The 12,652-nt window shown below is 42.3% G+C and overlaps 1 long non-coding RNA gene across 2 annotated transcripts in view; it reads right to left on the bottom strand.

The window, feature by feature from the left end:
* LOC115099367 overlaps positions 1-12,652 on the bottom strand; it is a 43,481-nt gene that overhangs the window by 7,157 nt on the left and 23,672 nt on the right. For both annotated transcript variants that reach the window (XR_003858756.1, XR_003858757.1), the window contains exon 4: positions 543-706. This is a non-coding gene — a long non-coding RNA (uncharacterized LOC115099367). The remainder of the gene's footprint in view (positions 1-542; positions 707-12,652) is intronic.

Here is a 12,652-nt window from a genome sequence, read left to right as displayed (position 1 = left end):
GGATGTGGTTGCTGAAACCTGGGGCAAGCGGGTCACCTCTGGTCAAGAGTCTTCTCGTTTAGTGTTGTAAAAAAAAAAAGAAAGGGAGGGCATAGCACTAAGCAGCAGTCCTCATGGACCCAATCAAAAGCATCCCTTGTTCCCCCAGAAGAGAGAAAAAAACCCTGCAAAAATAAACACGTCCCCTTCTCCCTCCGTGATCACTGGGAATGCACAGGGAGCTTTCTTAGATAAGCCAGATTGTCAGGAAGCCTAAGGCATGCACTTCAGTGCAGGGGGCTTCCTTACTTTGTGCACCCAGCTTCCCCACATGACACAAATCATTGTCTAAAAATAAAAAGACGTAACTCAGAATGCCCCCAAACATTTATCCTGCTTCCAGGAAGCTGCAAAGCAGCTTTTTTTGGGTCTCCGAGCAAGCAGAGTGTTTATCTTTCTTATCTCTGAAAGGAAACCTATGGGAAGCTGTAGCTCTCTTCTCAGCTGGTCCCCTGTCATATAATTATAATGCATTACATACAGAAAACACATGAACACGCTACCTCATTGCAAGGCATTGACTTCTTTGCAAGATTCGACAACACAGGAGCAAACTGAACACACAGTGCACTCCCAAGGGCCCCGCGGTATTAGGCGAACAATAGTTGCACCACCTCCAAACTCTCTTTTTCACCCAAAGCTGTGAAATCATGCCAATTTTCAACATCTGAAAGAAAACAACAAAAGTAGGTTATATATTTTTCTGTTGTACAGTATTAACATCATTTTGATAACCTCTATTGATTGGATATCCTGGAGGATTTTTTTAAATAATTTACACATCTCAGATATGCATTTGTGGTGTCTGAGGTCCTGAATTTGCTCTTCTTGATTGTTTGAAACGAACAACAACTTGTAGTTCTGTAGAGCATTGCATTCGAGTTAAGATAAATCAGGTAACATATTGCTCAGCGATCATTCCAGTGTTATTATTCCTTCTTCCAGTGGGATGCTGGGAAAAAAAAACCCCGAACTTTAGACATTTCTCTAAAATAAAATTATATCTTGTTACAGTAGAGGGAGTCCGTTTTTAGGCCATTACATTTTATTAGAGGAATAGCATATAGTCTTAGTCCAGGGAGGTATGAAAGAGCTGGAAAAGTGAGATCCCAGCACGAGGAAGACATTTTCATGGTCTGCAAAGTTTAGTCTGAGTATAATTACAAACGCCAGCTACCCTGTTCGGTCTCACTCTTTTTTAGTCTGGCACTGTCACTGGATGATATTTAAAGGGTCTCGTCTTTAATCTGATTGAACGCCTCTAGAAAAATGCCTTAGGGTTCTATTGACCAAGATCTAATTCTCCTTCAGCCAGGTTTTGCTGTGCCACTGAAGTACTTCATAGTCAACTTTTAGCTCTGTGCAGAATGAGACAATGAAAGGTTTATGGTTCATCTCATGTTGCCCTTTGTCCGCACATGTCTTCCCCCTCACCCTGTCAGATATACAGAAGAATGGATCCCATATTATTTGGAGACCAGAGAATCTAGGATTATCTTAATTTTGTTCAGGCTTGATTATTTATCACACATAAGTGCCCACATATGAAGACAATGTATGGGCACAGAGATCTGAGCCAGTTTGCACTGTGCAAAAGTAGAGCACCTGTATAACTGAGTGCAAACACAGATGCCTATGTACTAAAGGGTTTTTTTCCTCATGTTTTTATCTATGGGAAAAATGTTTATTACATAGGGTCCACAGTTTAGCCTGATTCTGGCACCGTTTAGTGCCCAGAAATTACAAGTGCTTATGCCACACTTTTCTTATACTATATGGGGCTTATTTACAAAGGGCCCAATGCAATAAAATGTGCTGGGCAGAGCATACAGTTTTACCCACAGTTGTGCACATATATTTCTGCACAAACTGTCTGCCTGATGCAGCAAAGAGTATTGTGCACAGAAATTGTGTGTGCAAAACTGTGAGTACTGCTTAGTGCCCTCACTTGGAATCCCACACAAATAAAGACATTAGCTACTACCCCCTAGTGCAGAGAAATTAATTGGCTTATCTCAGGGTTTCTTAGCATTGAAAATTTTACTCTTGGAGTAAAGCTTCTGGCATTGTTAGTCTATGGGCAGAAGCAAGAGTTCTGGTACCAGGATCTATAGCTGGGATTAATGCACAAAAAAAACATGATTTGCACACACAAAGCATGTTTCTGTGCATAAATACGATTTATGTGCACAAAAGAAATTTCTGCACTAAAGCATTCTTGTGTGCATAAATCATATTTTATGCACACAAAACAAGCATACATGATGTTTTGTATGTATAAAAGTCTTGTATTCACACAAACCCTGATTTTGGTCCACATAAATCCTGTCCCAGAAACTCCCCCACCACCTGAATTAAAATGTGTGATAAGTCTGGGTTCTGAGTGCACATTTTAACTTGGGTTTGTGCACACATTTTTGTGTTTGCACATTTTTAACTCCTGATGTAATCACATACATTTTGCTTACTGCATCAGAAGGTAAATTTCTTTTTAGCACTTGTGTTAAACTGTGCACTGAATTTCAGTGCACAATCTTAACGCAGGGCTTATTATGTCTGCCTCAAAGTGAAAGCTGGGTGCAGTACATAATATCACTGCACTGTGTCTCACTGCTAAAGTTTGCACCTGGGCTATTTACAAGCACTAATTCAAAGAGTCGGGTCCAATGCTAGTGCTGTTCATAGTATCAGCATTGGCCTCACTACCACAGATAAGAGATCAGTAGGAAAATACTCTGGGGGAGGGGGGTTTCCACTAAATTTTATCTAAAAGGCTAGAAAGTCAAGTGGATGGTTTTGTAGGGCAAACCTCAGACTTTAAAAAAACAAACTGTCAATGTGGAGGATGTTTTGTAAACCTTTCCAATCAAATTTGTCTACAACACAAAAAGGGTTAGCGAGGTGCAATTACTTTTTGTAAATTGCATTATGTAGCTTGCATGCTTGATCTACCTTGGTTTTAAGACTAAAATCATAATGCTCTGGGGTTAAGTGGCAGAAAGGAGGTGGAGGTTTGGAATGGCATGCTGGCCAACATTTCATTATCTCTGCCTCCTTTAAGCACCAAAATCATAATTAAGGCCTCACGCACACACACACACAAATAGACACAGACACACAAAGGAACAAGAATAGTCTTAAATGATATCTATTATTCTGAAATAGCCTTAGCAGATTTTTCTTTTCTTTGTAGTCATGTTGCAACAAGTGAAAAAACTATATTGAGGCCTTGCATGTACTTAGCATGTAAGTAAAAACTCCACCATCCCTTTCTACAAATCTGTGTTGAAAGTATTCTCAAAGCCAAGTCTTCTTTAGATAGAGTGGCTCTGCATGGCTTGTTCCTAGATTCCAAGCTATCGGGCCGATACAGTAAAGTCCGCGGGAGAGCGGACGAACGCCCGCTATCCCGGCGCGCGCACCGGCAAAGGGCCGGTGTGCGCGATTCTGTATTTAAATTAGGTGACACGGTAAAAACAGGGAAAAGGAGTGGCGGCTGTCAGCGGGTTTGACAGCCGCGCTCAATTTTGCCAGCGTCGGTTCTCGAGCCCACTGACAGCTACGGGCTCGGACACCGGACACCGGCAAAATTGAGCATCCGGTTTTCGGCCCGACAGCCGCCAGCCGAATTCACTTTTTTTTTTTTTTTTTTTTACTTTTTTTACTTTTCGGGACCTCCGACTTAATATCGCTAAGATATTAAGTCGGAGGGTGCACAGAAAAGCAGTTTTTACTGCTTTTCTCTGCACTTTCCTGGCGCCGGAAGAAATTAGCGCCAACCTTTGGGTTGGCGCTAATTTCTGAAAGTAAAATGTACGGCTTGGCTGCACATTTTACTTTCTGTATCCCACGCGCATACCTAATAGGGCCATCAACATGTATTTGCATGTTGAGGGCGCTATTAGGTGCCGCGAGTTGGACGCGCGTTTTCCTCCCCTTACTGAATAAGGGGTAAGGGAAAACGCGCGTCCAAGAGCAGGCTAACAGTGCGCTCCGTCACATGCCTGTTAGCTGTTTGGTCACATACAGGCCGATACAGTACAGTGCGCTCCGTCGGAGCGCACTGTACTGTATCGGCCTATATGTGACCAAGCAGCTAACAGGCATGTTAGCACTGTTAGCCCGCGTTTGGATGCGTGTTTTTGACACGCTAGTTTTACCCCTTATACAGTAAGGGGTAATAGCACATCGAAAATGCGCGTCCAACCCCCCCGAAACTAATAGCGCCCGCAACATGCAAATGCAATGCAAATGCGCCCGCTCTCCCGCTCTCCCGCTCTCCCGCTCTCCCGTGACTTTTACTGTATCGGCCCATAAATGAGCTAACCATCAGCATGGAGAAGCTGTAAAGGGGGGTCAGCCTGCTGCACTGCAGTGAAAAAGACCCAGTCTCAGTTTCTGCTTCTTAGGCTGACCAAGTTGGAGAATGCTGGGGACACTTTGTTCACAGCCCCTGGCAAGAGGCGTCACACTCATTGCTCATTACTGCTGACACCTATTGACTGGACCTGCGGCGGCCTACATATTCTGGGTTGCAGAAGAAGCCACAGTCTGTAGTCCTCTGGCCAAGAACTGGCACTGCAACAGCAGGGCTAGATGGATAGTTATAGAGAAAAATCCCCAGGTAGTTGCAAATGAAAGCTCATGGTGTCATTTATTTCTATATTTTGTACTCATCTTATCATACTAATGCCTTAGGTGAAGTACAGTATTTGCAAAATAGCACTAACAAAATAGGTAAAATGTGCTTCAGTAAAGTGCAATACCAGCAGTAATACAACAACCTAAACTGAATACAATTAAATCAAAACTGTAATCAACTGAACACAAAAACCATGATAATAAAATATCTGATTAAATAAACTCCTACGAAGGCAAAGAACCAAAAATTTTAACATAGACACTCTAAAAATCAAATCAGACCTACTAGAGGCTGGGTCCAATTGAATCGGAAGCTCACATGAGCAGAAGGAGACTGCCGGGCCCAAACAAAGGTTCCCTGACATCACAATTCACGCTTACTTCCTTTTGATTACAGCTGAACTGAAGTGGAACTGAAGTGGAAAAACTATATAAATGTAGGGTGGGAGTCAGTGTGTGCTGAAGTCACTAGGGGTCACTAGATACTCCACTGTCTGTGGCAGAAATTTAAATGAAATTGGATGTCAGGATGAAAGGATCAAGCATTATTAAGGGGTGGACAAACACACACACGCACACACTCCTTATGTAAGACTAGTTTCCCGCTAAGAAACTAGGCCAGGAAAAGGGTTTATTATTTATGAAAGCACTACTGTACAATCACATTGAAATAAGATCATAAGAAGGTATTTAGGAATATATTTCCGACAGGAGAAAATTAAACCACATTACACTGCACTATTAAAGTGTTTGACTAGCTCTTCTCCTGGGGCTTGATTCACCTCTGAAGGCCTAAACCTCCACCTGGTGAGGAGCAGCCAAATGGTGGTGTTTTTCCTATTGGTGGGGGACTCAGCTACCTTCAGGTTTATCTGTGCACAACAGCATTCCAAGCACTTAATAAATCAATTTGGATATCTGGAACACCTTCTGCCTTGTCTATGTGATTATCACTGGCGTTTGGAACATAGATTACAATGCATTATTATTTTGTGACTGCTGCATCATTCATTGCTTCTCTACCTGCACTTGTTTCGTCGGGTTTGCCTAAGCACCTACTGCTATGAGAGGGGATATTCAGGCACTACTCGATGAGCTCATACATTTTGTAAAAGATAAGCTGGAGAGGGGCAACAACGATAAGCGGCACAGCCTGCTTATGCTCTCCTTTATCGGGGTGCTGCTTCACCTCTGCTCCTGGCCACAAAATGTGATTCACCTCCTCCCCCCCTTGGAAAGCAGTTTAATGACCTCCCTGATGCCGCTGCACTGAATCTATTTGCTCCAGCTCACAGCAGGAGTGAGTCCAAACAGCATCCCTTTGGCCCGCAAAGCTCCTATTGTTTTCTGCAAGGAGGAAAAATGCACATTTCCTCTGCTTTTCTTTTCCGCATATGAAAAACCATAGGAGCCAGCTTATGCTATGCTGTTTCTTCTACTCCAATTCAACTGGAATGGAACGCACCTCCCCTCCTGCTTTAAGACCTTTAAGAAAATGCTCAAAGCTGATCTATTTGAGGCTGCATTCAAAGGACATATTTATCTGCTTTTAAGCCAGGGTTCAACTGATGCATCTTCTCTCTAAGTAACTGATAATTTTATGAATGCTTGGTACTTTGGTTTGTTGTATTAGGATATTTTACGAACGTGAATGTTTTATTATGTGATGTGTACTGCTCTGAGACATGGCAGAGAGCAGTATAGAAATGCTATGAAAGATAAAGATAAATTCCTCCCCCCCCCCAAAAAAAAAAAAATCTTAGGAGAAAGATGGAACAAAGTCTAACTTTCTAGCCACTTTAAAAAAGACAGCACCATGATGGCCGCAGCACATTCTGGCACTGGTCAGTTGAAAATTGGTATTCATAGTCCTGCTTACTGCACAAATATCTCAACACTACCACACAAGCCATTCCTAACCCAATACCCATTCATGTGTCTTTCTTGCAATCACTCAACAAGTGGACTGTATGGATACATTCTTGGAAGAGAAGTCCATTAATGGCTATTAATCAATTTTACTTAGGGAATAGCCACTGCTATTAATTGCATCAGTAGCATGGGATCTTCTTAGTGTTTGGATAATTGCCAGGTTCTTGTGGCCTGGTTTTGGCCTCTGTTGGAAACAGGATGCTGGGCTTGATGGACCCTTGGTCTGACCCAGCATGGCAATTTCTTATGTTCTTATGTTCCTACCTTGTTCATGTGCAATCACTCCTGTACTCACCCCTGCCTTGTTCACATACAATCACTCCTGTACTCACCTCTATCATCACCTCCATACACACACATACTACTAAACCTAGGAAAAACCCCAATGGACACCATAAGTCAAGCAAAAACAGCAATATTTATTTATTTAAAATATCATTGCAGAGATAGGATTCACAGCCCCGAGGGCAAGGGGGGGGGGGGGCCAACTCCGATCCTCTTGAGCCAGAAACAGGCCTGGTTTTCAGGATGTCCATAATGACTATGCAAAATATATATTTGCATGCCAATCTAGCTCATGTATATTCATTGTGGATTTCCTGAAAACCAGGCTTATTTGTGATTCTTAAGGATGGGCGTTGGCCACCCCTTCCATAGAATAAAGTGATTCTCAGGTACCATGCCTGTATGCCTAACAGTGACACCTAATGGCTGAACTTAGGTTCCACATTAGCTAAGATCCGGAAGGAAGAGCAGTTTGTGACCCCCCAGCCAAGGAATCTATGAGGCCTGATCTCAGCTAGGGGGTTACGAAATAGGGGAAGATCCTCCTGAGTAGTTGCAAATGAAGTCTAATACTATTGCTACTACTTTTTAAATTTCTATAATGCTGCTAGGCAGACCGATACATAAAAGGGACAGGCACTGCTCCATGGAGCTTATTATCTAGCTGATAAACACACATAAGACAACTAATTATCTAGTAATCACTTAACTATTACACTAAAACATGTTTAATGTGAGAGGACCAATATCAGCAAGTCAGCTACCATAGCCCAGCAGAGCTGAAAGTTTATAGGAACAGGAGGAAACTGCAGGCTAAAACAAAAAAAACAAAACATTTTATTAACATTTTTTGTCCCTTCCTAGGGGAGAGCAGAAACCAAGTTGCTGGGTTTTAAGATTCTCCCTCCACCTTTGTGGAGGGAGGGATCTCCTCTTTGTTTTCCTGTGCTGCTTTCAGAGATGAAGCAGGAGCATATTCAGGGAAGGCTGAAAGAGAGTAAAAAGAATAGTTGCTCATGATGGCTGGCAGATAAATCAGCAAATTAGAATAATAAGAACGTAACTGCAATATTATTCAAGATACTAGTATCAGAGAGAATAGCTGTGAATTTTTTAGTTGTTATATGGGGACCATCATACCACCCCGCGGATACTGGGACAACTTTTTTGAGTCTTCCAGTTTTTTCGCTGCTCTGGGTACTCTTTAATCATAGGTCCAAAAATGTAAGCAATTTTGATTTTTTTTATTTTTAGTTTTTAAAATTTTTAATAAAAAGTGAGCTACTTCCCCCATCCAGCAAAGCCTGACATGATACCATGTTTCACATTCGTTGCCTCAGGGGCTGCCAATATGTTCCTCACTCGGCGAAAAGGAACTTGTATCTCTTATTTCCTAGTGGTAACTCTAGTATGCAGTCTAAATCTGATGTTTCAAGCGTAAAGCGCAAGAAACTGCTTGGAAATGCTGTCAGGCAGACAGCAATCAGCAGGTGAAAAGCAGTAAAGAAGGCAGCACATACATTGAACTGAGGGCATCTCTCCCCACCAAAGCAAACCTCAGGGAATGCAAGGACACCATCTATTTAGAAAGGCTGCTGCGTGGTATGGGAAGTCAAATGAGAAGAGAGAAGAAACACAGATGCAAAGGAGTGGGAAGAATGACCAAAGAAAGCAAAAGCAGGATGCATAGAACACATGCAAGGTAACCAAGAAAAACAAAGGCATGCAACATGATAGACCCTACTCAGGGAAAGACAGAAACATCAGCAGAGGACCATTCCCAAGGCACAAAAAAGAAACATTGCCAAACACACTCACTGAAGCACAACCGAGAGGGACCAGACATTGAGTTAAAGTTTGACCAAAGAGTACACACAATCAAAAACAAGACAGGAGAACCCAGCAGATGCTACATCGGCATGTCAGAGAGAGGGAGGCACCACATGAAAAGACACTTGCAGGCACACACACAGCCGACTGCATGGTGGATAATAACAGACGTGAACAAGGAAATACTTACCAGCCACAGCTGGACCCCCTGGGACCTTGTACCTCTACAGGTCTCCTGTTTGTTAGCAGAGTATCCTTGCTTACTTGTCTTCTGCCTCCCAGCAGGCAGGAGCAGCTGATTCACAAGGTCTGTGTCAGCCTACAAAAAAAAAACCCTCCAGAAACAGAGTCCAATAAGTGTCAAATAAATATTAATTTAGAGACAAGATTCACTCTCACTCTAGCAGCACATGTCAGACCAATCATCAAACTCTATGGACGCTACGCTTAAAAAGAGAGGAAGCAAGACATAGCAAACTTGCTAAAGTTGGCAGAAGCATTCACCAGGGGTAGTTCTTCTTATTCGAATGCTGCTGCCAGAGAACCAGCTGCAGGAATGCTGGAGGGCATCAGCTCAGGGACATGGCCAAGGTGCTGGCCATGGTAGGTTCTCTGGCAGGCAATCAGCATGAGCATATGATTCCCTGCATTTTTTATCCTGTGTCTACCACCACTGTTGGCAATGTACCATTCTTGTATTTACAGGGCCCAAGTCTGCTCGTGCGCTCCAGGCATCCTGTGCCCTTTGGTGATTCTAAACAGCAGGCTTAAGAGAAGAAGGAAAAGGGATTGGCAGCAGTCACTCTTTGGCCTCCAGATGTGTCCATTTCCTTGATCACCTCCATGAATACTGACATTCATCCCCAGTCAAAGCATTGGTAGCATGTGTTGTGCAGGGCCCCTCACCCCCCCAGCCTAGAAGCAGTATGCCAAATAATTGATTTGCTGGCTGTGTTGTAGAGGATGGCAGAGTGCTTGCTGGAATGGAATAGATTGATTTATTTATCTGCATTTATTAATCACTTTCCAGATAAAAAAAAATGTATTGCCCAAAGCAATGTACAAAATAAACAAAAATACAATAATAATGATCATAACATAAAATACCAAATAACACACACAATTCAAACAAAAACATACATAAAATGCAGCAAGTTAAAAAATTATCTCCTCTCCTGATCAAGGCAATATTTCCTAATAAACTAGGTGAGCCACTTCCCTCCTCATTTTGACTAATACATCTTGGAATTTGTAGACATAAAGCAGGTTTTTAGTTTTTTTCTAAATTTTAGTAAATTGATTTCTTCCCTCACCTCCTTAGGAAGAATATTCCATATATTTGGAATGGCATTTACAAATGACCTTTGACCCAAGCGCAAGTGCTTAAAATTTCTAACCAGAGGAAGTGGTAAATATCATCCCCCTGATAAACATAAGTTTCTTTTTGGGACATTCCACTCCAAAGTTCCCTTTAAAGAAGGAGAGCCCATGTCATTTAAAACTTTAAATCCCAAAAGCAAGTTCTTAAATACAGTTCTGTCTATAACAGGTAACCAATGTAATTCATATAATAATGGTTCAGCGGCACTTCTACGAGATTTCCCCAGGATGATTCTTGCTGAGGTATTTTCAATCACTTGTAATTTTCGAATAGACTTACATGGTAAGCCCATAAAAATTGCATTGCAATAATCTAATGAAGATAGGATTAAAGCAAAAGCAACCACTTTAAGTGTTTTAAACCCCAAATATGGTTTCAATTGTCTCAGCATTTTCAATTTGGGATAAAGATTATGTGCCACATGAGCAACATATTTATCCAAAGAAAACTCTGCATCAAGAATCACTCCTAGGGACTTAACATGAAGGCATCCCTCCTTGTTATGATATGACTGCTGAAGATGCAGGACAGGGGATAAAATGATGGAGCTCCTGAGTGTGAAAGATGAGGCTCCAGCCTCACTGGGCTGTGTAGAAAAGGGGGTTGTGAGATTGAGAAGCCCTGGCAGCAATGCAAGGGTTGATTGCATGGTGTGTGCAAAGGATACTCCTGGGGGAATTCTGCACCACTGCGGAACGCAGAATTTGCACAGAGTTCCACCCTGCGCAGAATTGCGCAGAAAATAGCAGAGGAGACGCCAGCATGCCGCGAACGGAGCGCATCCCGTGGCACATGCTCCGTTCATGGCGAAGATGAAGGCCCGGCACGCCGTTCACTGCACATGGAGGCCTTCCCTTCTCACCGCGAATGGCACGCCAGGCCTTCATCTTCGCCGCAAACAGAGTGCTTCCCGCGGCATGCCGGAGAGAGAGAATGTGTGTCAGAGAGGGGAGGGTGAGAGAGAGCAGGAGGGTATGAGAGAGAGCATGGGGGGGATGCCTGTGAGAGAGAATGTGTGTGTGTGAGAAAGGAGAGGGGGTGTGGGGGAAGGTGAGAGACAGCTTGGTTGGTAAGAGGGGGAGTGGGGGGATGCTTGAGTGTGGGTTTCAGAGAGGGAGCCTATATGAGGAGAGGGGTGTGGGGGAGGGTGAGAGACAGCTTGGTTGGTAAGAGGGGGAGTGGAGGGATGCTTCAGTTTCAGAGAGAGGGAGCTTATATGAGGAGATTGTGAAGGAGTGTGTATGTGTGTGAGAGATTGGGAGCTCGTGTGTATGAAAAAGGGATTGTGTGTATGTGAGGGTGGTAGCCTGTGAGAAGGGATTGTGTATGTGTGAGACAGAGCCTGTGTGAAGGGCTGCGTGAGAGAGAGTCATAGGTAGCCTGTGTGAGGATGTATGTGTGAAAGAGAAAGGGAGCTTGTGTGGGTGTGTATGCAAGAGAGAGGTACCCTGTATGAGGGGATGTGTGTGTGCCAGAGAGTGAGGGATCCTGTATGAGGGTGTGTGTATGTGGAAGGGACACTCTTACAGTGAATTTCTAGGGAAATTCTGCTCAAAATATTTAAAATTCTGCAACTTTAAGTAATAACTTTTTTCTGTAATAATTTAAAATGTAATTACTTAAAGACTAAATGATCCGAAAAAAATCACCTCTTATAACTTTTTTTTACACAATACAATGTCAAATATCTACCCTGATATCGGGTGACACATATCACATTCCAAAAATTGAACTCAATCGCTCCGTAGAACTATAGCTCCAGAACACAAAAATATTTTTTTGAAAAAATTTTTTGTCGAAAGAAGGAAAGTTTCATACATTTGAGTCATTAACCCCAATCGGGTGATCTCACCGTGTTTATAATCATCAACAGTCCACCTCCATCCAGTTGTTTGTATATGTAACCTACACCAATGGTGAAAAATCTATTTTGTAAATCTTTTTTCTTTTTTAAAAAAGCATGCTTATGAATCAACAATAGTAAGGATGCTTAATGTCCCGACTTATCTGATGTAAAAAAGATGACCCGACGCAGCCGCATTTCAGATCCACTGTTGGACCTTTCTTCAGGAGATATTACTTAAAGACTGTCATGTAAATTGTATTTTGACCAATAGAATGTTTGCAGAATTTTGCAGAATTGTCAGTTTTTGTGTGCAGAATTCCCCCAGGAGTGAGTGTGGCTGGTGTCCTGTGAATGTTCACCTTTCATGAAAAGGAAAGTTTTGAAGGAGGGATACTGCATAAAGATTGTGTACTATTCAGCCAAGCTTTCCCTTAATCTATTCAATTTCAGAACTCCACATCTCAAGCCTACTGGACAACTTACTTAGCGATACCCTTTTATCACAATGGTTATCCCTCTGTCCTTCTCTTTCTTCTTTTCCCAAGTTCGATCTCCTTGTTATATGTAACTTTATTACCTCCTCTGATTATTTTACTGTTAAATGGCTGATAAGAATGTTTACCCCTTGTTACATGTAAACCGATTTGATATGACACCTATCATGAAGGTCGGTATATAAAAGAATTAAATAAATAAAT

This window comes from Rhinatrema bivittatum, chromosome 9 (genome assembly GCF_901001135.1).
Source record: "Rhinatrema bivittatum chromosome 9, aRhiBiv1.1, whole genome shotgun sequence".
Taxonomy (NCBI): Eukaryota; Metazoa; Chordata; class Amphibia; order Gymnophiona; family Rhinatrematidae; genus Rhinatrema; species Rhinatrema bivittatum.
The sequence above is the reverse complement of the archived record's forward strand: the minus strand, read 5'-3'. Positions and strand labels throughout refer to the sequence as shown.